Source organism: Elaeis guineensis, chromosome 16, assembly GCF_000442705.2.
Source record: "Elaeis guineensis isolate ETL-2024a chromosome 16, EG11, whole genome shotgun sequence".
Classification (NCBI taxonomy): domain Eukaryota; kingdom Viridiplantae; phylum Streptophyta; class Magnoliopsida; order Arecales; family Arecaceae; genus Elaeis; species Elaeis guineensis.
In genome coordinates, this window is record NC_026008.2 from 10,909,048 (window position 1) to 10,934,254 (window position 25,207).

The following is a 25,207-nucleotide window of genomic DNA, read 5'->3' on the forward strand; positions in this document are numbered from 1 at the left end:
ACCACTTTCCAGTGGTTTTCTCCAGGATCAGATTGGTATCTACTCACTACTCCTAGTGAGTATGTCATATCTGGTCTTGTACATGTCATGACGTACATGATAGATCCCACGATCGAAGCATATGGGACTCTACTCATACGCTCTCTCTCTTCGAGAGTTATCGGACAATCCTTCTTAGAGAGAGAAATTCCATGGCCTATCGATAGATAGCCCTTTTTGAAATTCTCCATGCTGAACCTCTTCAATATAGTATCTATGTACGTGGACTGAGATAACCCAAGCATCCTTTTAGATCTATCCCTATAGATCTTCATCCCTAAGATGTTGGATGCTTCATCCAAGTCCTTCATGGAGAACTGTGATGACAACCAAACTTTTATTTCCTGTAGTGTAGGGATGTCATTCCCGATTAAGAAAATGTCATCTACATACAAGACAAAGAATACCACAACTAGATCATTTACCCATTTATAGATGCAGGGCTCTTCTTCATTCTTAACGAAGCCATACATTTTGATCACCTTATCAAAATGCATGTTCCAACTTCGAGAAGCTTTCTTCAATCTATAAATGGATCTCTGAAGCTTGCACACCTTGGACTCATCTGTGGATGTAAATCTCTCAGGTTATATCATATACATCTCTTCGATCAGCTCTCCATTCAGAAAAACTGTCTTACATCCATCTGCTAGATCTCATAATCCAGATGGACAGCTATTGCAAGTATTATCTGAATGGATTTGAGCATTGCTATAGGGGAGAACGTCTCGTTATAGTCAATATCATAATGTTGACGATACCCCTTGGCAACCAAACGAACTTTATAGGTCTCCACCTTTCCGTCTGCACCTCCCTTCCTTTTGAAGACCCATTACACCCAATGGGTTTAACCCCTTCAGGTGGGTCAACTAATGTCCATACATCGTTGACCTTCATGGACTCCATTTTGGATTTCATGGCTTCAAGCCATTTCTTGAAATTAGGTCTCTGCATTGCATCCATATAGGTGATCGGATCCTCATCATTCTCATCGAGTTCGATGGGATCACCATCCCAGACCAAGAAATCATAGTATTTATCCGACTGATGCGGTACTCTACCGGATCGCATTAATGATGCAGGTATATTGGGCTTCAAATCTGATCTAATCAAATCCGACTCAGGTTCAGCTATTGGTGTCGATCCTTCTACCTGTTGAACTTCATCAAGTTCAACCTTAGAGGCAACGGTTCCTTCATCAATGAACTCCTTTTGTAAAAAGGTTGTCTTAAGGCTGACGAACACCGTTTGTTCATCAACATGGTAGAAAAAATATCTTTTGATCTCTTTGGGATACCCTATGAATGTGCATTTGTCAGACCTAGGTCCAAGTTTATCTGTAACTAATCATTTGACATAGGCCGGGCACCCCCAGACCCTAAGGTGTGAAAGTGCTGGCTTACGTCCTGTCCATATCTCATATGGAATCTTAATTATAGACTTACTTGAAATCCTATTTAACAGATAACAGGTCGATTCGAGTGCATATCCCCAGAAGGATATCGATAAGCTGACAAAATCTATCATGGATCGAACCATGTCTAACAGAGTCTGATTTCTCCTTTCAGACACACCATTATGCTGTGGTGTTCCTGGAGGAGTCCATTGGGAGAGAATCCCATTCTCTCCTAGATATGTGAGAAACTCACCAGAAAGGTATTCCCCTCCTCGGTCAGACCGAAGAGTTTTAATATTCTTTCCAGTTTGTTTTTCTACTTCACTTCGGAATCGTTTGAACATTTCAAATGAATTCGATTTATATTTCATCAGCTAGACATATCCATATCTGGATAGATCATCCGTGAAAGTGATGAAGTAGAAATATCCACCTCTAGCACTTGTGCTCATGGGCCCGCATACATCAGTATGTACTAGGCGCAAGAGCTCAGTAGCTCTCTCACCTTTTTCAGTAAAAGGTGACTTGGTCATTTTATCAAGAAGACAGGACTCACAGGTTGGAAGTGATTCACAATCACTGACTTCGAAGATTTTCTCTTGAGTCAACCTGTTTATCCTATTCTTGTTTATATGACCTAGCCTATAGTGCCATAAGTAGATATCTGATACACTATCTAATCTAAGGTGCTTTCCTGTAGAATAGACTACGTTAACAGGTTGTGATAACATATACACACCATTGTTCAAATGTCTACAAAAAATAGTAACACTATTCATAATGATATTGCAAACTTGTTTCTTTATTAAAATTTCATAATCATTTTTGGCCAGAAGGCCTACAGAAATAACATTTATAAAGAAACTAGGACAGAAATGACAATCATTAAGAACAACGGTATGGGACTCAAATACAAGTTTTAAGATTTCTAATGCTAGAACTGAAACTGGTCTTCCATCTCCAATGTTCAGGAATCTCTCATCTTGCTCGAATCTCCTACTGACCTGCAACCCCTGCAACAAATTACAAATATGGTAAGCGCTACCGATATCCAATGCCCAGTCAGTTATATCACAAATAGAGAAATGATAAGAAATTATCATATAAATATCTTGTCCAGCAACAGCTTGCTTCTGTCTTTGCCTGTTCAGGTCCAAGGAGGCAATATACTGAGGACAGTTTCTCTTTCAGTGCCCCTGCTTCTTGCAAAAGAAGCATTTGGCTTGACTCTTATCGGGCTTGATCTTTCTGGTCTGACTCTACACTGATATCCCAGCCTGAACTTGCACCTTCTTTACTTTCTCCTTCTTGTTCTTCTTCCCTTTCTCAAAGGGTCGAGAACCAGAAGATGAACCTTCCACTAAGTTCACCGACTCCTTGTGGAGTTGGTGATCCTTCTCAAAGTTCTGAAGCAACCCCAGTAACCCATGGTAGTTTACTTCAGGCTTTGTTATTCTATAATGAGTGAGGAATGGGAGATAAGACTTGGGCAGCGAGTTCAGTATTGCATCTTTCCCAAGCTGCTCATGCAAAGAAAAGCGGAGCTTGCTCAAACGCTCCATCAGCTCGATCATGTATAATACATGATCAGTGACAGAGACACCATCCCACATTATGGCATTGAAGATGGCACAACTAGTCTTGTGCCTCTCCACGTCATCGGGTGTGCCAAAGGCATCCTCCAACACTTGAAGCATGTCCTTTGGCTGAGCCGTCTCAAATCTATGACTGAACTCGTTGCTCATGGCAGGCAGCATGATGTAGCGCACCGTGATCCGGTCACTTAGCCACTTCTGATAAGTATTTTTGACTGTTCCATGTGCATTGGCAGCTGGCTCCTCAGGTGCAGGATCCGTTATCACATATAGGATCCGTTCATGCTCCAGGACTATCTTCAACTTTCGATACCAGCTACCAAAGTTGGATCCCACCAACTTATCATTGTCCAACAATGATCGGAGCGATAGGTAAGTGGCCATATCTGTTCAAAAGAAAATCATAACCTAATTAGTAATTAATTTATTAAACCTAAAGATTTGAACTTTAATCAAAAGATTTCTTCCACTATTTTATTCAACTTGGTAGCCTCTACCTTCAATTCAAAGAATTATCCTAATTTCTTAGTGGGTATTAGAATCCACTTAGACTGCACACAAGCCCAACTTTGGTTGGCCAACCCATGTATATCTAAGGGTAGGTTCATAACCAATTATTTTTCTAAATAATTTTCAGTAATTTTAATTTTGTCCCAATCCCTAATCAATAGGCTTTGGCCTCCACTGAAAAGGTCTGGTTAGGTCCAACCATTATCATGACCATACTTGGCCCATCTAGCCAATGAATGATTAAGCCCAACTTTGGTTGGTTAATCTAACTACCATTTAGAAAGATGCAGTCAAGAAATCATATTATGAATGACAATTCCATCAGCCGATAAGCACCAGACCTTTGGGCCTCCAATGATTATCCAACTGATGGACCCATTATCATCCACTTAATAGGAGGCTATGATCTAGTTATTATCATAACTATTTCATTTTAAGGACCTAATAATTTTAGAGGATTTAATTAATTTAGAGGAGGAGGTCAGATGAACCAGCTTATCATGATCTTCCCACTGGCTTCACCAAGTCAGCTTAAGGGAGACCATTAAAAGGGCTGGTCTAAGAGCACCTAAATCAATCACACTGATTTACCTAGCTGACATGGGTCAGCTTGAATAGTCAAGTGATCCGATCAAAATATAATTTCACCAAGAGGCCAGGTAAGTTCGATCGATGGGAGGGTCTGCCAAAGCTTGTCTTAGACACCATCAGAAATGGCTAGGTAAGCGGGCTGCCAATTAAAAACCACCGGTCTGGTTTACCTTAGTCACCAACTGGTTTAATTAGTTTCAATTAGATCAACCTAACAGTTCGTGCTAGACTGCTTAGCCAAGAATCAAGTCCATTTGGTTCTCATTAAAGACATGGACTTGACTAACTACAACTATTGTAATTAATCTAGAGAATCCTTGACCTAATCTAAGGCAACAATTGATTAGATTTAGTCAATTCTCTAATTAAGTCCATCTTTAATCTAACCTTAGGTCTAACCCAATTAATAGACCTAATTCCTATTAACCCATTAACCCAATGTGTTATGGTTTGTGTCTTAGGTTCTTCAATTCACAATCCTAGAACCTAATCAAACAACTTCTTAATTCTCAATTAAGTTTTGAATTGAGGGTTGGGGTTTGATTTTTTGAAAATAATTTTTATATTTGTAAAATATTTTTACAACATGATTCTTACCAACCAAGTTGCATATTTTATTCATAATCAAAATACAAGTAAAATAAGCATGAAACTACTTTAGATCTAATCTAAACAGGTTCATGTAATTGAAACAATTTCAACTTTAAACTGCACAAATTTTTCAGATAAATATATGATGGTTCTTTGTGCGGAAATTATTAACAAAGAAATTTTATTTTAGATTTAAATATCTTTTAAATCTACTAAATCATAAATTTAATCTAGATCACATCTAACAAATTTATGATTAAAGATAGATCTATATGAACTAGGACAACTTTTACACTATAAGGGGTAAACCTTACAGCAGGACAACCTACAGTTCGTGATTGATCTAAAAATTTTAATTTTAGATTTAACAATCAAATTATAAATTAAATCTAATCTAAGAAATAATCTAAGCATGTATAAATAATTATGTAATAAACAACCTAGGCTCTGATACCAATTGAAGGAACTAGATGTAGGGTTTCAGGGTTAGATCTTGAAACTTTTTCAAGATCAGGCAGTGGAAGATTAAAATAAATCAAAATTTATCTTATAAAATTAGAGAATCTCTAGATTTAAGATCCTATTATATGATTATTATATGATATTAAATCAAAAATTAAAATATAAAGAGCAAGAACTACATGTTGATCATATCAACATATTTCTATACTACATCCAATGTATGTAAAATATAATAGATCAGATCTATTACCTTGCAAGTTAGACATTCTAACTTTACTGATCTGGGCTTGAGGATGATGTTGTAAGCCACACATATATTCGACCTCTAGGAGTCATCCACACGAGCCCACGAATCACGATTAGAAGTTCTGGTCCAGGAAATCAGCACAGTATGCTAGTATTACACTGATCCTTCTTCGATGGTCGATCAGATGCCTCCTTCTTCTTGATTTGGACTCTTCCAAAGATGAAAAATAGGAAAAAGAGTTTTAGATATGAGACACTCTCAGAAAACTCACAGATGGAAGAAGGAAAGAGGTGAACACAGCAACCCTAGAAGAAGACCCTCTTCTTCTTCTCTTTGCTCTCACCTAGACACCTAGTTTTGTGTCTATTATATCTTCACTCTCCAATACTCTTTCTCTCTAATTTTCATACACCCCAAAGATCTCTTAATTATATATAATTCATAAAAATTTCAAAAAAAAATTCATCTTAAATAATGAGATATGAAGAGTCCTTTTCTAGGTCAAATACCTAGTCAAGAAAAATCCAAACAGGGCAAGACAAGTGGTGCCCAACTCTTGGGTGCCCCTTCTTTCTTTTTATACCATGGACCATCAGAAAAGGGTGCACAATATGTGCCATAAAATCCATGAAAATCTTAAAAAAAAATTAGATAAAATCAGTGCCATAAGGAAAGAGTTTTGGTTTCCTAAAATTCTATCTCATAAAATTTGAAATCCAAACTAATTCCTACTTTGACTTGGTCCACACCACATTCCATGTAAGAGAGAAATAGTAGAAAGCTTTGGGTGTACATGAAGGCTTGGGGGAGAATGTTTTGTCACACAAAATAAGAGAAAGTGGGCGTGGGGGGCTAAGGTGGTGCAAGGTGGAATCCTAGTCTTACTAGGATTCAATCTATGACTTGTTCAAATTTGGTTTCTCAAATCAAATCAAACTAAAATCAAATCAATCTAATTAAAATAGATCTTAATCTAATTAAGAATCTAATTTAATCAGATTAAATTAGATTTAAATCTGATTTAATTTTCTAATCGAATTAGAAATTAGGTTGACCCAAGTCCTAATTTAACTAGGACTAGTTTTTTCTTGCACTTAGCTTATCCAATAAACTAATTGGATTTGATCCAATCAAGCCCAAACCAAATCTAATTAATTCATATTCAATTAGACTTAATCTCAACCTATTGGCTTAATCAAATTAAGCCAATTAGCAATCAAATTGCTAATCGATCCTCCTGCAACACTTGCACTAGGTTAAATTCAATCGTATTGATCGTTTAACTCTAGAACGATCCTTAATCATTGATCAACCATCCGATCGGATCGTGAACTCTAATGTGTATGACCTTATAGGTCCAAACCTAAGTCGGTTGCATCAAAATAAATTTTTGTACTAATCGAAGTGACCATCTAGCAATGGTACCTGACGGTCGGATAGGTCGAATGTGTAGAACAACATCCTTAGAACCCATGCAGATATAGTTTTCATATAATTTATCTTCTTGATCAAAATGCTCATAGAATACCTCAGAGTTCAACTGTCAACTCTAATCAGGTTGTCCATATTGTATTTCAAAATATCAAATCCATCTGATGGATTACCCTGGCCAGGATTTTGCTAAATTAAAATATCAAATCCATCTGTAGAGGCTACCAATCGTATAAAATAGTGGGAGGATCTTTAGACTAAAGTCTAAGTCTTTAGGATTAATAAATTCACATACTGATTAGATTTTGATTTTTTTTTTGTGTGCAGATATGGCCTCAAACTTGTCACTCCGATCACTATTAGACAGTGAGAAATTGATCGAATCAAATTTCAATAACTAGTATCGAAAGCTCAAGATTGTCCTGGAGCACGAGCGGATCCTATATGTGATTACAGATCCGACAACTGAGAAGCCTGCTCCCAACACCCGAGGCACGATCTGAGATACTTATTTGAAGTGGCTCAATGACCGCACCATGATTCGTTGCATTATGCGGGCCTCCATGAATGACGAGTTCAGTTGAAAATTTGAAGAGGTTTAGTCAGAGAAAATGCTCCAAGTGTTCAGAGAATCTTTTGGCACTCCCAATGACGTTAAGTGGCACAACACTAGTTACACCATTTTCAACACCTAGATGAGGGAGGGTGCATCTATCATCGATCATGTATTGTACATGATCGAGCAGATCAAAAAATTAAGCAAGCTGGGCTTCCCTTTGCACGAATAGTTGGGGAAGGATACGATCCTAAACTCTCTACCCAAGTCCTACCTACCATTTCTCAGTCAGTTTAGAATGACGAAGCCTATAGTCAACTACCAGGATCTATTGGGGTTGCTACAGACTATTGAGAAGGATCATCAACTCCACAAGGAGATGATGAATTTAGTGGGAGGATCTTCTTCAGGTAGTCATCATCCCTTTAAAAAAGAAAAATAAAAAGGTGCAAGGTGCTGGGAGTCAATCCCAGAAACTCAAGTTTAAGGCTGATCAAAGTCAGGCAGAGTGATTCTTTTGCAAAAAGCAGGGTTATTGAAAGAGGAACTATCCTCAGTATAAAGCTTTTCTTGATCCAAACAGGCTAAAGAAGAAGCAACAATCAGTTGTTGGATAAGGTACTTTTGTGATAACACCTTGTAACTTCTCTCTTTTTGATACAATGATTTAGGTATTGGATACCGAAAGTCGTATTAATATTTGCAATTCATTGCAGGGACTTCAGGTCAGTAAGAGATTTGAAGATAGTGAGAGATTCCTGAATGTTGGAGATGGAAGATCTGTTTCAATTCTAGCTTTAGAAATCATCAAGCTTGTATTCGAGTCTCATTACATTATTCTCAATGAGTATTATTACTGTCCTAGTTTTCTTTAAAACGTTATTTTTGTAGGCCTTTTGATCAAGTCTAATTATGAAATATCAATAAAGAAAAATTTTTGTTATATCATTTTGAATGGTGTTACAATTTTGCATGGACAGCTGAACAATGATATCTATGTTGTATCTAGGCCTAATGTAATGTATATTTCTAATAAACACCCTAGAATAGATGATGTCACGGATGTCTATCTTTGCATTGTAGGCTAGGTTATATCAACAAAAATAGGATAAACAGGTTAGCTTAAGAAGGGATTCTTGATAAAAATGATTATGAATCATTACCTACCTATGAGTCTTGCCTATTTGGAAAGATGACCAAGTCATCTTTTAATGAAAAAAGTGAACAAGCCAGTCTAGTACATACTGATGTATGTGAACCCATGAGCACATATGCCAGAGAAGGGTATAGCTATTTCATTATGTTCACAAATGACCTATCTAGATATGGGTACGTCTACTTAATGAAACACAAGTTCAAATCGTTTGAAATATTCAAATAGTTCCGTAATGAAGTAGAGAAACAAACTGCAAAAAGTATTAAAACACTTCGGTCTGACCAAAGTGGTGAATACCTTTACATTGAGTTTCTAACATATCAGTAGAGAATAGGATTCTCTCATAATGGCCCCTCTAGGGATACCACAGCATAATGATGTCTCACAAAGGAGGAATCGAACTTTGTTGGATATAGTTCGGTCTATAATAGGGTTTGCAACTCTGTCGATCTCTTTCTGGGGATATGCACTTGAAATAGCATGTCTTGTGCTCAATAATATACCGAACAAGTCAGTAGTAAGATGCCATATGAGATATGGTCAGGACATAGGCCGAACTTCTCTTACTTTAAGCTCTGGGGGTGTCCGCCTCATGTTAAATAATTACAAACTGACAAGCTCAGTCCTAGGTTCGATAAATATAATTTCATAGGGTACCCTAAGGAAATGAGGGAATATTCTTTTACCTGCCTGCTGAATAAAAGGTATTTGTCAACAATAAGATATTTTTTGAAAAAAAAATTTCTTAGTGAAGGAATAAGTGCCTCTAAAATCGAGCTTGATGAAGTTCGACAAGTAAAAGAACTGACACCAATAATTGAATCTAAACTGGATTTGATAAGATCAAAAATGAAGCCCAATACACAAATATCTCTAAAGTGATCTGATAGAGTACCACGTCAGTCGGATAGATACTTAGGTTTCTTGGTCCGAGATGGAGATCCTATTGAACTCGATAAGAATGATGAGGATCCGATCATCTATATGGATACGATGCAGAGATCTGACTCTGATAAATGGCTTGAAGCCATGAAATCCAAAATGGAGTCTATGAAGGTCAACGATGTATGGACATTGGTTGACCCACCTAAAGGGGTTAAATCCATAGGGTGTAAGTGGGTCTTCAAAAAGAAAAGGGGCACAGATGGAAAGGTGGAGATCTATAAAGTCTATTTGGTTGCTAAGGGTTATCGTCAGCGTTATGGTATTGACTATGATGAGATATTTTCTCCTGTGATAATACTCAAGTCTATTCAAATTATATTTACGATAGCAGCATACCTGGACTATGAAGTTTGGCAAATGGATGTGAAGACAGCTTTCCTAAATGGAGAGTTGAACAAAGAGGTGTATATGATATAACCTGAAGGGTTCACATCCACAGATGAGTCTAAGGTGTGCAAGCTTTGAAGATCTATTTATAGATTGATGCAAGCATCTCGGAGTTAGAACATACATTTTGATAAAGTGATCAGAATGTATGGCTTCATTAGGAATAAAGAGGAATCCTGCATATATAAGTGGGCTAATGGTTCAATAATTTTATTTTTTATTTTGTATGAGGATGATATTCTCTTACTCATGAATGATATCCCTCCATTATAAGGAATAAAAGTATGGCTGTCGTCATAATTCTCCATGAAGGATCTGAGAGAAGTAGCCTACATCCTAAGGATGAAGATCTATAGGGATAGATCTAAGAGGCTGCTCGGGCTCTCCCATCCTCGTACATAGATACTATGCTAAAATAGTTCAGCATAGAGAATTCTAGGAAATGCTATCTTTCGATAGGTAATGAAATTTCTCTCTCGAAGAAGGATTGTCCGATAACTCCTCAAGAGAGAGAGCGTATGAGTAGAGTTTCATATGCTTCGATAATGGGTTCTATTATATATGTCATGATATGTACGAGATTAGATGTGGCATACTCACTAGGAGTAGTGAGTAGATACTAGTTTGATCCAGGAGAGAATCACTGAAAGATCGTAAAGATCATTCTTAAATATTTGGAAAATACTAAGGATCAGTGGCTTGTGTATGGTGAAACTGACTTGAAACTAGTGAGGTTCACTGACTTCAGCTTTCAATCAGACCATGATGATAGCAAGAATGTGTCAGGTTATATTTTTATCTTAAATGATGGAACAATCTGCTAGAAACATTTCAAGTAGCACACTGTGGCAGACTCTGTTTGCGAAGCAGAGTATATCGCGACATCTAATGCTGTGAAAAAAGTTGTATAGTTATGGAAGTTCATTGACGAGCTCGGAGTGGCACCCTCCGTTGATGATCCTATCTTGTTATACTACGATAATACTGAAGCCGTTGCTCAAGCTAAAGAGTCAAGGTCCCATCGATGCACCAAGCATATTCTACGCCACTATCACCTTATCTGAGAGATCGTGGATCGAGATGATGTCGACTTTCAGAAAAAAAATCGACAGAAAGGAGAACCTAACTGACCCATTTACTAAAACTCTTAGAATCAAGGAGTTTGATCATTACAAATCAAAGATGGGTATACGATACTGTACCGATTGGCTTTAGTCCAAGTGAGAGTTGTTAAAAAATATGTCCCAAAGCCAATCGTCAGTCTATTGATGATTGTGCTCATTCTTGTAAAATGTATATGAATTTTTATTAATAAAAATTATTTAATATTTTCATTACAAATTATCCATCTTTGAACTCTTGTGTTGTAATGAAGTTCTTAAGACTATAATTAATCGACAAAGGAGGATTTATCGTTTAGTCCTTAAAAATATTCACGACCAAATGATATGCTATTAATAGGACGATAGCAATATCGAGTATAGATCGTTGTGTGCCATATGAGATGGTTGTCCTCCTAATCAAGGAGTGTGGGGACACTATTATGGCATGCAGATAGAATGTAGGAGTACATTCACATCGAACGTGACCATATGCTGAGCACTCTGCTGTCAAGAGTAGCTCGTGAAGGGCATGGGTATAAGTGTCTCTCAAATTTGAGACCACCACGATAATTTGTAAGCAACTCACTGTACTTTAGTATCAGACCATCTGAGTTTCTAACTCAGTGATGGAAGGATACTGGATGCAGTCAAGTACTTATCAAGTCGGTGTGTGAGTCAAGATAGAATTGACCCCTCTGAATTAGTAGGAGATATACATCGGTGTATTTTAATTTAGCAAAATCTTGATCAGGATAATCTATGAGATAGATTTGAAAAATTGAAATACAATATGATCGACTAAATTAAGATTGACGGTTAAACTCTAGGTCACCTTGAGTATTAAGGTTAAAGGGATGAATTATATGGTAACCATATGCCAGTAGGTTCTTGAATGTTGCTTTGCAATACTTCAACCTATCCGATCGTCGGATCACCATTGCTAGATGGTTACATCGATTGGTATAGAAAGTTATTCCTATGCTATCGACTTAGGTTCGAACCTATGAGGTCATATGCATTAGAAGATTTAATCAGATCTGATGGCTGAAAAGTCTAATTGGATTGTGACTCTGGTGAGGAGTCCTATTGGGACTAGGACTCTGGAGGAGAGTCCCATTGGGACTGAGATTCTACTATTAATAAAGAATTAATTAATAATTAGATTACTAATTGACTCAATTTGATTGAGTAAAAAACTTTAGATTAAGTCTAATTGAATTAGATTCAGTTCGACTCAGATTGGGTTTGATATGATCAACCCTGATTACAAAAAAAAATTTGATCCTGATTCGATTAGGATTTGGAATCAGCCAATTCCTAATTGGGCTAGAAATTTATTGAGATAATTAAATTTTTAATTGATTATATTTATTTCTATTATTGGGTTCAATCTAAATTTGATTTGGATTAGAATTGAACTAGAAATGCAGAGTCCAAATCGACTAGGACTCTATCCTTATCTCCTTGCACCACACTTGGACCCATGCCCTTATCTTCACGCCAAATTGGATTTGGCTTGACCTTTTTGGTGTCAAAGTAGTAGACCAATAAGGGTGGGCGGCAATGATTGATGACTCATAATCCTATCTCTTGCCTAATTCGAATGCAATCCGAATTAGAGATAAGATAAAAATAAGGAAAGAAATTTTTCATATAAGGAAGGTTGTTGGAACCATATTATTTTTTTCTTTATTTTTATTGGAGATTTCTTGGGCATGTGAGACTCCAAAATCCTTCTCCATGCCAAGGGGCATTTTCTAGAATTTTTTGGGATGCCAAAAGGTGTTTGGTGTGGACTCTTGGGCACCCTCTTTCTTGGATTAAAAACCTTAGACCTTGCCTATAAAAAGGGTCCCCTCTTCTTGGCATCATACATAAATTTTTTTGTTGGTTTTTATTTTTTCAGAGCTCTTCTCCTCCTCCTCTCTTTCTTCTCCAGATTCTTTCATATTTTGGAGTGTTTAAGGTGTTTGAAGAAGAAAGAAAAAATCAGCCATCGAAATTGCTTGCAAGCTAGCACCTCCAAGCCACTGATCTGCGCTAGTCTTCACGTGGATTTTTTGTAGAGGCCAGATAACTTCGTGTGGCTACAAGTGACCCAAGGAACATCCTCCCAAAGCATTGGACTAGAGGAGATCAAGATCTAATTGATTTGGTAACTATTTCTAACCTGTCTTGATCATGTTGTTGGATCTAATAGTTAGATCTAGGATTTCAGCATCGATGAGATCAATGTGAGTTTTTGTTTTCAGATCTAAAGTGTATATTTTTCATATCATAAATCATGGGATAGTAGTTTAGATTAGATCTTATATATATGATTAAGATTAAATTATTTAATCTTTTTTTTTCGCTGCATAAAAATTTTAAAATTGCATGTATAACACTACCGCATATTTCCTACAGTACAGATATCCTTTCATAATTTTTTTATATTTATTTTTTATTTTATGTAATTAATAAAATACTTTCAAATTTTATTCACTTTCTTTTATGCTTAATTCTTGAATAAGTTACTTATAGGTGGGATGGATCATGATAATGATAGGATATGGCCCATGCTCAGCAAAGATAATTTATTTTAGGATTTAATATTTACATAACCTGTTAGGATTTGTACAATCAAATCTTTTGATAGCCTATACTTGTGGGATGGGCTATGATCTTGATAAAATATGGTTCATGCTTGGTAAGATAGTCTATGCTTGGGATTGATTTGCAAGACTCTTAATTGATTATGAATTTAATTACTTAGATTAAAACAAATATCAGAATCTATGTTTGTGATCATCTAGAAACCTGAAGACATCTTTTTCATATCTATATCTCTCAATTTCATCTTTAAATTAAATTAGTTAGTTTCAATTAAAATATTACCAATTTTTAAGAATCAAATTTTTTTTTTTGCTTAGTTAATTGCATCTCAGCCCTCTGATCCCTGTGAAGATGATCCTGATTCATCCTATCTGCATAGTAATGAGTTAGTTTATTTTTGATCATTTACGATAGCGATGAAATTTTAATTAAAAAAATAAAAAAAATAAAGACACCATATAACACTTAACTAAAATAGAAAAACCAATTAAAGCTTAAAAGCTTCTTAATTGTATTGGATACCTTTTCTAATTGTACTGCATCTTCCACAACACACTTTAAGGGCACTTAACCCAATTAAATAAAAAAAGATGGAGATTTTATTATCCTTTCTTAGCCCACAAACCACAATCCTGCATATTACAATGATCTAAACCTTAATTTAAAATCAATTAGATGTTGGCCCGTAAGGACACTCAAGCTCAATAGGATAAGGGATCCTAAGAGTTGGATGGGGTTAGGGTTAGTCATTTTGACTGGTATCTAGAAAAGTGGTTCAGAGATAAGATTTCAAAAGAAGGTGGTTATTTAATTGATTTCGTTCACTGATCTAACCAATTATAATTGGTGTCTAGAAAAGAAATGGGGGGACCCCCACCAATCTTGCACTTATCCAGCCAGTTGAGTGGCTAGTCTTATACCTGGAGTGCTCAAAGGCAACCTTGACAGTTAGGAGCTGTCTAGATCTAGTGTAACTCTTAGCTAGAATTGATTACATAACTTGATTGCTAATCCATAAATATTAGTCCTAATTAAAATATTCTTCTTTATCGTCTCTAGATTTAAGAATCTCCTAGAGTTCTCATCTTTAGAACTTCTCTCTTTCTTCCTTCTCTCTTCTTCTTCTCATCTTAAAAAAAAAATAGAAGAGGATTGTTCTGATCTAGAACCCTTGATTGCATATCTAAACAATTAGAACAGTCCAAGATGGATCTCAATAGTAGATGGGATGAGCTGTCACACAGATTAGATTATCTAGAATCCATCAAACACTCTTCCTATCTATCTTATCTTCTTGCGCAACAAGTTTGCATAATATGTTCAAGCCCCACCCACTTCGTGAGTGAATGCCCAGCCGCATATCAATTTTTTGAGTCTATATATGAGCAAGTTCATCAAGATCAAACCCACATGGCCTATAGACCAAGAAATAACCCATACTTCAATGGCTATGATTCAGACTGGGGGGCTCAACCAAATTTTTTGTGGAAACCACAACCAGTGGTTATCTCGATGGCACAAGGACCAACATTCATGGATGCACTTTATTATGATATGTCCTACCCACAATAGCAACCTTCTCCAACTAACTATAAACCAACTTTTAAAGAGAGGTTTCAGTGAACAGTAAAACTCGATTCTCTAAAAAAACATAGAAGCTTTGGCCAAATCCAATGCTGACACCAACACCACACTGAATAACTTCATGCAGACTGCTGCCTGTTTAGAGATGCAGTTGGGTTAGTTAGCCATGGCTATAAGTGAGAAAGAAAGAAAGTTGCCTGGTCAGCTTGAGAGTGACCCTGAGGGACAATACATGGCGAGAAATTTTAATGTCCCTATAACCTTTTCTAAACAATCGATGATGACTCTCAGAAATGAAATAATCATAGAACAATCCTACACAACCAAAAAGATCAATACAGACTATTTGACTAAGGCAGAAACATATAGGGAAGAATCAGAAAGGTGGGTCGAACCAACTCCATCATCACCTTACCTACCTATGGTCCCATTCCTAAATGCCCTAGAATCACCTATTCCTTTTAATGGGAAGGAAGAAAAAATTGATGAAATGATAGAACTAATTGAGACTTTCCAAAGACCACAATTGAATGACATAATAGAAGAAACTACACCCACAATTCTTTTTCAAAATTCGTTAGATCCCTATCAGGCTCATTTTGGGATGGATGATTTTGATGAAGATGGATATATTATAGAAGTACATGACCTAGTAGATACATCCTACCCCAAAACCATCCTACTTGAGATCGAAGAATATGAGCTACCACCTAGCCCACCAATAGCTTTCTTGTTAGAATCACCAACTGCTCTAGAACTGTAGCCACTTCCTGATACACCCACTAATACCCTTTCAGTGATCCCTAACCAGGAAGTCCAACTTGTAGGTGTTCTAAAAGTGCATAAAGAAGCTATTGGGTAGGATATCTCTGAAATGAGGGATGATGATATTGAGATATTTATAATTGATTTCTCTATATTCGGCACTACTTTTAAGGACTGCCTCAAAATCTATCTGTGGTACTAAAATGATGTATGGAAACAGAATTGATGTTAATTTGGAAAAAGTGCCAGGCTGTAGACCAGAAAGGGAATATGTCGAAATATATCATATCTGAGACTAGGATTGGGATAGATCACACTATAATTGAAAAAATTTTTAAACAATCACCCCCAATCTCAGCCCAACAAATACCATCCCTTCTTAACTTTGATATTTTTAGACTTTAGTATAGCATGCTTACCGAGTACACTCTTTTGATTCGAGCTAATCATCTTATAGCATTCTATGGATATTTTACTACTATGATGATAAGTCCTGATTGGTCCTATCCTTTTGAAACACTGAAGGACGTACCTGAGATGGGTAAATCAAAACCATTAAAATTTGTTAATTCAATATTTGACATAGGATAGGCGAGAATCATAGTGTTTGACTGAAGATGTTAAACTTAGCATTTTTTGGAAGACAATACAAATCTTTATTTTTTCTAACCCTTTGCTTTAATAATTTTTATTTTTTTTAAGAAATAATAGACAACTCCTTACGAAAGTATCTGGCAATACATGAGCACACCTAGTCAAGTGATATCTCTCCTTGTCTTATTTACGTGTCTCTATTTTATTTTTCTTACTCCATTGAGAATAATAAAAATTATGTTGGGGGGTGAGGTTAATAAAAAAAAATAAAATTCTCAAATAAGTTAGTATTTAGCATTTAGGTACCTGATTAGATTACAGATTTGAGTGAAACCAAGTATTTTTTGAAGAAAATTGATGCACAGATTAGAGAGTTTGTGAGATACCGGGGGATCAAGTATTAAGAAAATTCAATGAATAGTTAAGTTTGGAATAGTAATAATTTTTTTCTTTTTCTGGAGCATTTCTGATTTTCTCCTACTAATGTCAAAGAAGGGTTTACTTCCTATAGGCTTGTGTAAGATAACTATATGATTCTTCATATAAAATTTTTTTTTAAGAATTTTACATTGAGTAATCGGGTCTCTTTGCCTAAGTAAGCATTTAGTTTCACGTCAAAAGGAGTGAAGGGTAAAGAAGCTTTATTGTAAAGCTAATCTTAACTCATAGCCTATTTGATTCGAGCAAGTAAGTTCAACTGATATTTTATACCTAATATCTTAAAGCCAACTAGTTTGAAAGTCATTGACTGAAAACTCGCTACATGGGTCAGACAGAAAACTTAAGGAATTAAGACACTCAATAGTGGTACAATATTAAAAAAATTTAAAAAAAAATTAATAAATGAAGGATGGAAGTAATATTACACTTGTCCATATGAAAGTAGATGATTTAGAGATAAAGGTAGGAAGAGAATTTAGAAAAAAGTTTAGAAAGAGTTTAATATTCTTGGTTTAACTTCTACATTGATTAGTACTAATACCCTAATGGCATACCTCACTCATGCTCTATTGAACATCAATGATTTTTTTTTTTTATTTTGCCTAGTGAAACTCAAAATTCTAAGCTAAATGGTACTTAGCACTAATTTCTTTCTTTACTCGAGAACAAGCAAAGCTCAAGTTGGGGGGTGTGATAAGTATAATAAATATCTCAATGAAAGCATCAAAATACATCCTAATTGATCTTTATTCCTTAAGAACTGATGCTTTTACTTATGTTTTATAGAAAAGATGATCATCAATGTAAAGAGCTCGATTTGTAGATTCAAAAAAAAAATTTTGGAGCAAATCAAACTCAATTCAGACCCCAAATGAAGACCTGAAGCCAAAAGAAAAGATAAAAATAAATAAATAAATAAAATCAATTAGTCGGCCCATTAAGCCGCCCGATTTACGGTGGTCCACGGCCCCCATGGTCCACAAGCGCCAGTGGGTGGTTTACTGAAATAGTGGCTGGTCCACGTCGGTGCATAGACCCCGCTGCACCGGGTCTACAGGCAGTCCAGGGAATAGTGTCCCTGGTCTTTATCGTGGTGCATGAGTGGGACGACTAAGTTCTGCACTATCAAATGACTGGGGGCGCTATTCTCATGGGATCAGACGGCTCCAATTTCTTCGTTCCATATAAAGCAATGTTGGCCCACAGCTTTGGCATAATCCAATGGTTGAGCTCGCTCCAAGCACTGGATCAAATGGCTGTGGTAGTTTCGGACTCGAAGAAGGATTTTGGACTGAGTTTGTGCATTGATTGATGGACAAGATTTGATTTGGGCCAAGACCCGACGGATGAGAACGCTGTCAGTTTGATCTAGGATGTTTTTAAACTTTTTCTGGGCCATTTGATCTTCATCTAACGATGGGCATGGGTTCACCTGTTTGAATGTGAATAGGAGTCCATTTTCCACTCAATTTCAACCCCAATTTCAGCTATAAAAAGGGGACTATAGACACAACATAAAAGAAGGGAAAGCAAAAGCGATCAGCAAATAGTGTGCAGCCACAAAAATTCTTTTTCTTTATTTTTTTAGTTTTATTTTAGGATTTGATAGAGAGGAAAAGTAGAGGAGAAGAAGATTGCTTCAGGAAGAGGAGGTGCTATGACAGATTACTAAATTTTTAGGAGATGTATCCAAGAGCCATGTATGGCTAAGGTGCAATCTATAGGAGAGTACAGATGTCCTTTCATAATTTTTTTGTATTTATTATCTACTTTATGTAATTAATAAAATGCTTTCAAGTTCTATTCACTTTCTTTTATGCTTAATTCCTGAATAAGTTACTTATAGGTAGGATGGATCATGATAGTGATAGGATATGGCCCATGCTCAGCAAAGATAATATATTTTAGGATTTAATATTTACATCCTGTTAGAATCTGTACAATCAATTTTTTTGATAGCCTATACTTGTGGGATGGGCTATGATCTTGACAGGATATGGTTCGTGCTCAGCAAGATAGCCCATACTTGAGTTTGTTTTGCAAGACTCCTAATTGATTATGAATTTAATTGCTTAGATTAGAACAAATGTCAGAATCTATATTTGTGATCATCTAGAAACCTAAAGACATCTTTTTCATTATCTATATATCTCAATTTCATCTTTGAATTAAATTAGTTAGTTTCAATTAAAATATTATCAACTTTTAAGAATCAAACTTTCTCTTTTGCTTAGTTAATTGCATCTCAACCCTCTGATCTCTGTGGAGATGATTCTGATTCACTCTATCTATATAGTAGTGAGTTAGGTTTATTTTTGACTGCCTACGATAGCAATCAATAAGCTTCAACACCCCTCCTCTCTCTATCTTCTCATGCCAACCAGCCCCTCACGCCCACTTTTTGATCTCATTAGAAACTTGGGGGCAGCCACCCTTATCCCTTATTTAAATATAAGAGGTGGTTAGGGTTTTAAGGGATAAGATAGAGTTTGTAGCAACTTGGTCTCTCTCCCTTTTGGATGTGCCGCCCACTATTCTCTCAATGTTGCTTTTCTTCATGCCCACCTTTTAGCATGAAATACTTCCATGTTCAAAACAAGTGGCATGGAAACCTCCTTGGGTGTGTGGACTTATGCATAGATTATCCTCTTTGGATTGGGTCAAGGGCTAGTTGAAATCCAAGTTAAACATGGAGTCCAATTTAGATTAGGTTAAGTCCAATCCCATTAGACTCATGAAACCCAATCTATGTCAAATTGAAATCTTGTCTAATCAAATTAAATCTGATTTAATTTGACTAAGATCCAATCCAAATCAAACATGGATAAAGATTAGGTCAAACCTAATCTAAATAGATTTGGGTCTAGTATTCATTAGGTCTAATCTTATTAGACTTATGAAACCTAATTTGAGTCCACCTAAAACCAAAATTAATCAAATTAAATTTGATTTAATCTGATTAAGACCCAATTCTAATATTTGATCAAATCAAATAATATGCAATAATTATAATTTAGTCCTCCTATAACTTACTAACTCTTAGCAAGTCCTCAATATAACTTTTACATTTAAGTCCAATCATTAATCAAATTGATAATTAGACCACTTGTAATTTGATAGAGTCCTAGTCCAGTGAGACTCTTTTCGATCGATCAAGATCTCTTTTATGTGTGATCTCATAGATTTTATTCTATCTGATAATGAGACATATTTTAATCTTCATTAAAATATCATTGAAACTCCTTTCAATAGATTGAAATGATTCCAACTAATCAATCAAGAATTATTGATCATAAAAATAATTCTCGTTGGTCTCACAATCCATCAGTGATGTTTAGCAGCATGTAGTGGCAACCCAGCAGAACAGAAGAATGAACCTTTAGATATAGTTACCGTATAATTTAGTTCTTCTATCATGAGTTTCGACAAGATGGAGGTTATAAAAAAATCATCAAACTCCATCGTCTGTAATACATAAGATTTATTTGACTTAAGTTCATAAGTAAAATCTTATGGAAACTCCTTTCCATGACTCACTCTGTCATGATCATGATCTTTTAAACTCAGTCTTATAAATTACATAGGACTACTCCTTAACTACTAAGATCGATATATCCCATCTGAGTGTGCATCCTACTCCTATAGCGAACCTACTGTAGCCGACATACACTATGAGCACCCATATGGCTAGGGATCAAATTTATGTGCAGTCAAACTATAGCAACCTACTATAAGTAGTCGAGACACCACAGATCAAAGAACCACTCACACAACTACAGTATCAAGAATGTCACTGATAAGTGAGTAGATATTCAAGTGACTTCTCATGTTGATCACGCTCAGTATCATTATTCTTTAACAACCATCTGTACTCTCGCTCCAGTGTCTCCATACTGTAGATTTAAGACTCGTTTATCCTAAGAAAAATGATCTGTGTATCAATCTTATTAGATCAATCACCGTCTCCATGATGATCCTACGATCGAAAGTAATTTAGAAATTAACCATTAACAACACATGCCTTAAATTCTCAACTCTTGAGAATATGTGTTATCATCTTGTTAATTCTTTGGATGATTCATAGACACATGCACTATATGAGTGAAATTAATTATCCTAATTAATTAAGTATAAAATTATGTCCTAGAAAGAATTAATGTGTCCATCTAATTAGCTTATAGGGTATACATCTAATAATCTTCCACTTATACTAAAGCCAATCGGCCATAAACTTAAGCACCATCTTCTCCAAGAAGTGCTTTGGTCTTGGCTAGCTTTGTTATTTAGTCAATGGATCCACAATATTTTCATGGGTCTACTCTGATCCTCGAAGTCTTACTTTTTAGGATAGTCATGAATTATATCATTCTTATTCTGCTAAGAACTCTGGTGAGATTTGGGCTCCTTAGCTAGGGCTACAGTGCCTATGTTGCCAAAGAACAGTGTTGTGTTATCTCATGACATTACACCTAGTTCTACAATAGACCAAAATATCTCTTTAGCTACCTCATAAGCAACAACATATTCGACTTCTAAAATATGCAATGATTGATTATTTGAAACTCTTCCAATATACGAAATCTCATTGCTTAAGGAAACACATTCTGATGTAGACTCTCTACCATTAACATTAGACATTAAGTTTGAATTGTGAATCCTTATATCCTCAATTTTTCTTCTCCTCCTAAAGACCATTGTAATATTCTAAGTGCTTCTCAAGTATATAAAAGTATTCTTCACAGCTATCCAGTACTCTCAGCTTGAATGTAATTGATATCTGCTTGTGACACTTACAGCAAGATCTATATCGAGTCATGTACATAGTATGGTATATATAAGGCTCCCTTTAGCCAAAGCATAAGGGATCTAGCTCATGTGCTGAATTTTCTCAAATATATCAGAACACATCTTCTTGGAGAGATCAGTCTAATGTTTAAAGGATAGAAACCCTCCTTGGAGTTTTTCATGTTGAACCCCTTCAGCACCTTCTTTATGCACATATTCTATGAAAAGTCTAGCATCCCCTTAAACCTATCTCATAGACTTAAATCTATCTCATAAACCTTTATTAGATGCTTTCTTAAGATCCTTCATGGAGAATTTGTTTGGACAACCAAATTTTAAATCAATGTCAGCATAGGAACAACTTTCCTTATTAGGAGGATGTCATCCGCATACAATATAAGGATTGTGACAATACTTCCACTGACCTTCTTATAAACACATATTTTTCTTAAGGAATATTTGATCACATCAAATAATTTGATAACATCAAATTCATTTTCCTTATCTCCCATGAGGAATACTTCCTCTATGCCCTCTATCAAAATACCTAAGTATTTTCAGTAAGATCGGAGATTGAACTGGATCTATAAGATCAAGGAGGGACTACATGTACTGGCTTAACATGAATAGGTTCTATAGGTTCTATGACTCGTTGCTCTTAAGAAACTTTCTTTTTGAGCTCAGTTTTTCTCCCACTATCCCATCTTGGATAAACTATTTCTCTAGAACATAGCATGTCGGGTCACAATCATATTGTGGTCCTTTAGAAGAAAAATAGTATTCCTAAAATTCTTTAAGCTACCTCAAAATGAGTCTGATAGACCTAACCTCTAACATGTCCGCTTGCTGTCACAGACATAGGTCGGACACCCTTAATCATGCCACATCTCATACGGCATGATAAGAAAAACTTAGAGAAAACTCTATTCAATAAGAAAAGCTTATTCCTAAAGAAAATAAGGAAAGATCAGTGATACTCGTTATGGACTGGACCATATCAAATAGGATCCTATTCCTGCTTTAAAACACCCTATCAAGTTGAGGTGCACCAGGAAGAGTCCATTGTGAGACTATGATATTTCTTTAAGATAGATTAGAAACTCCCACTAAGGCATACATCTCTTCGATCTCATCAAAGAATCTTAAAGATTTTCTAATTTATTTCTTTACTCATATCTGAATTTTTAAATTTTTTAAGACTTCAGATTTGTGTCTCACACATGTACCTGTACCATAAAAAGTCACTGACATAAGTAAAGAAGTAAAGAGAATCATCCCTAATCAGCTCATCAAATAGACTGTATACATCAGAATGTAGCAGGATAAGTATATTAGTGATCCTCACCCAATATCTCACAAAGGGTGGTTTGGCCATCTTTTTTTGAAGGTAGAATCCATAAATCGAAAATGACTCGAGAGTCGATGAGCCTAAGAGCTCATGCTTTTTCAATTTATTTATTCTGTCCTCTCCAATATGATTATAGCTGAGGTGCCATATATACTTTGGATCTATCTCATCTTTGGATCTCTCAAATCTAATGGCATTCACTATCTGCTGAGATACAAATATCGAGCAGATTCAACATACCTTCTGAAGGCATGTCCCTTCTTTCTTTTCTTTAGATTTTTCAGGTATACAGGAACCCTTCCCCTGGAACACTTCAAGGTCCCATCAGAGGTCACCAACATGTTCAACAACTTAGCCAAGGTGCAATCGCTTTTGTTCATGTGGTAGTTTATTATAAACTACTCATATAAATTGGTAAAGAATTGCAAGATCATATCCATTCTCAATTCCTTATGCATGGTTTGCTAAGCTTCTCAAACTCATCCAAGTCTTTAATCATTGTCAAAAATGATCATGAACTGATTGGCTTTCCAAAAAATTTGGATGGTTTGGTAATTTAGGGATGTCCTAATTAGCTCAACTTTTTGGAACTTAAAAACCCTTTTAGATTCCTCAACCAGTTTTATAACTTGATCGATTAGACAATTGATTCTAAATTTGTGAGGATTAGAAGCCAAATGTTAGAGAGTAGAGATTTTAGTTAAATATTTGTATTTGATTTTATATTTGCTCTTGGGACTTTCAGAAATAAATAGGCTCTCACTATTTTTTCAGATCTCTCCACTCCCTTGCGGAGATGTGGAAACCCCTACACGACTAGGATTTCTAGTGGATACGGTGGTCCCATCGATATACGTGCATCTCACCGTGCTTGATATATTGGGTCATGCTATATGATGAGTGGACAACTATTGTCCAATACTTCTCAAGCATGATGCAATGATTGGTCTCTAAGTCATGAAGCCTCAATGTGCCCATATTATTGGCACAATCCTTAGTTAAGTCAGACCCACCATTCAATGCATAGGTAAAGCCGTCACTAGGTCCCTCACCATGCCCGAAATATTGGACCCAACCTCATCATTATCTAGCAACATCTCATGCTAATATGGTGCTTGCATCTTTCTAATGCAACTGAACCACTGTAACCAGCCAAAAATAATCAACACCAGTAGGATGCCCACACTCTTACAATAGTGGAAGACCCAGGACTTAATATTTATGGAGAGGTTTAGACTCAGATCTCATCTAATCAGTATAATCTCATATCTGACTAATCAGGTTCAGGTCAGCATAGTCTCATGTCTGACGATCCTAGTCGGCATGGGTAAACATGAATGACTAAGCAACCTTATTCAAAACTTAAACAACCAAGTTGGCCAGATAAGTGAGATCGATGGGAGGGTCCATCGATGCTTGTCTTAGATACCATTGAAATGGTCAGATAAGTATGCTTCCAATTAAAAATCATCGATCAAGATTTATCTTCGACACCAATTGGTCAATTAGAATTGAATAGGTCATCCTAGCTACTTGGACTCGATCTACTAAGCCAAATTCGATCTTGAGTCAATCAATTCATATTAAAATATAAATCGATGTGACCAACTACAACTAAACTTGATCTTAAGCCTTTTAGACCTAATCTTAACTAACCATTAAATAGGTTCGATTAGCTGCTCATAATCGACAATGGGTTCTAACCTGATCTAATCAATGATCCTTATTGTAGTTCAATCACTAGACCTATTATTCAACCCATACCCTCATGCATAAAGATACAATTCATATTCTTAAAATAATTTTTAGATTATGTTTCATTGCATGAATTAATGACTTATGATCTCAAAATAATTTCAGATCTAAACCTAATGTCATATATCTCATATATGGTGTTTTAGATCTAAAATCTATGAAATATATATATATATCACATATATAATTTTTAGATCTAAAACTAACATGGCACATATCACATACATGCAAAATTAGATCTAAAATAATGATTAAAATATCATAAAATTATTTTTTAAAAATTTATTCGCATCATACTAAGACAATCTTTACAGTATAAGGGATAAACCTT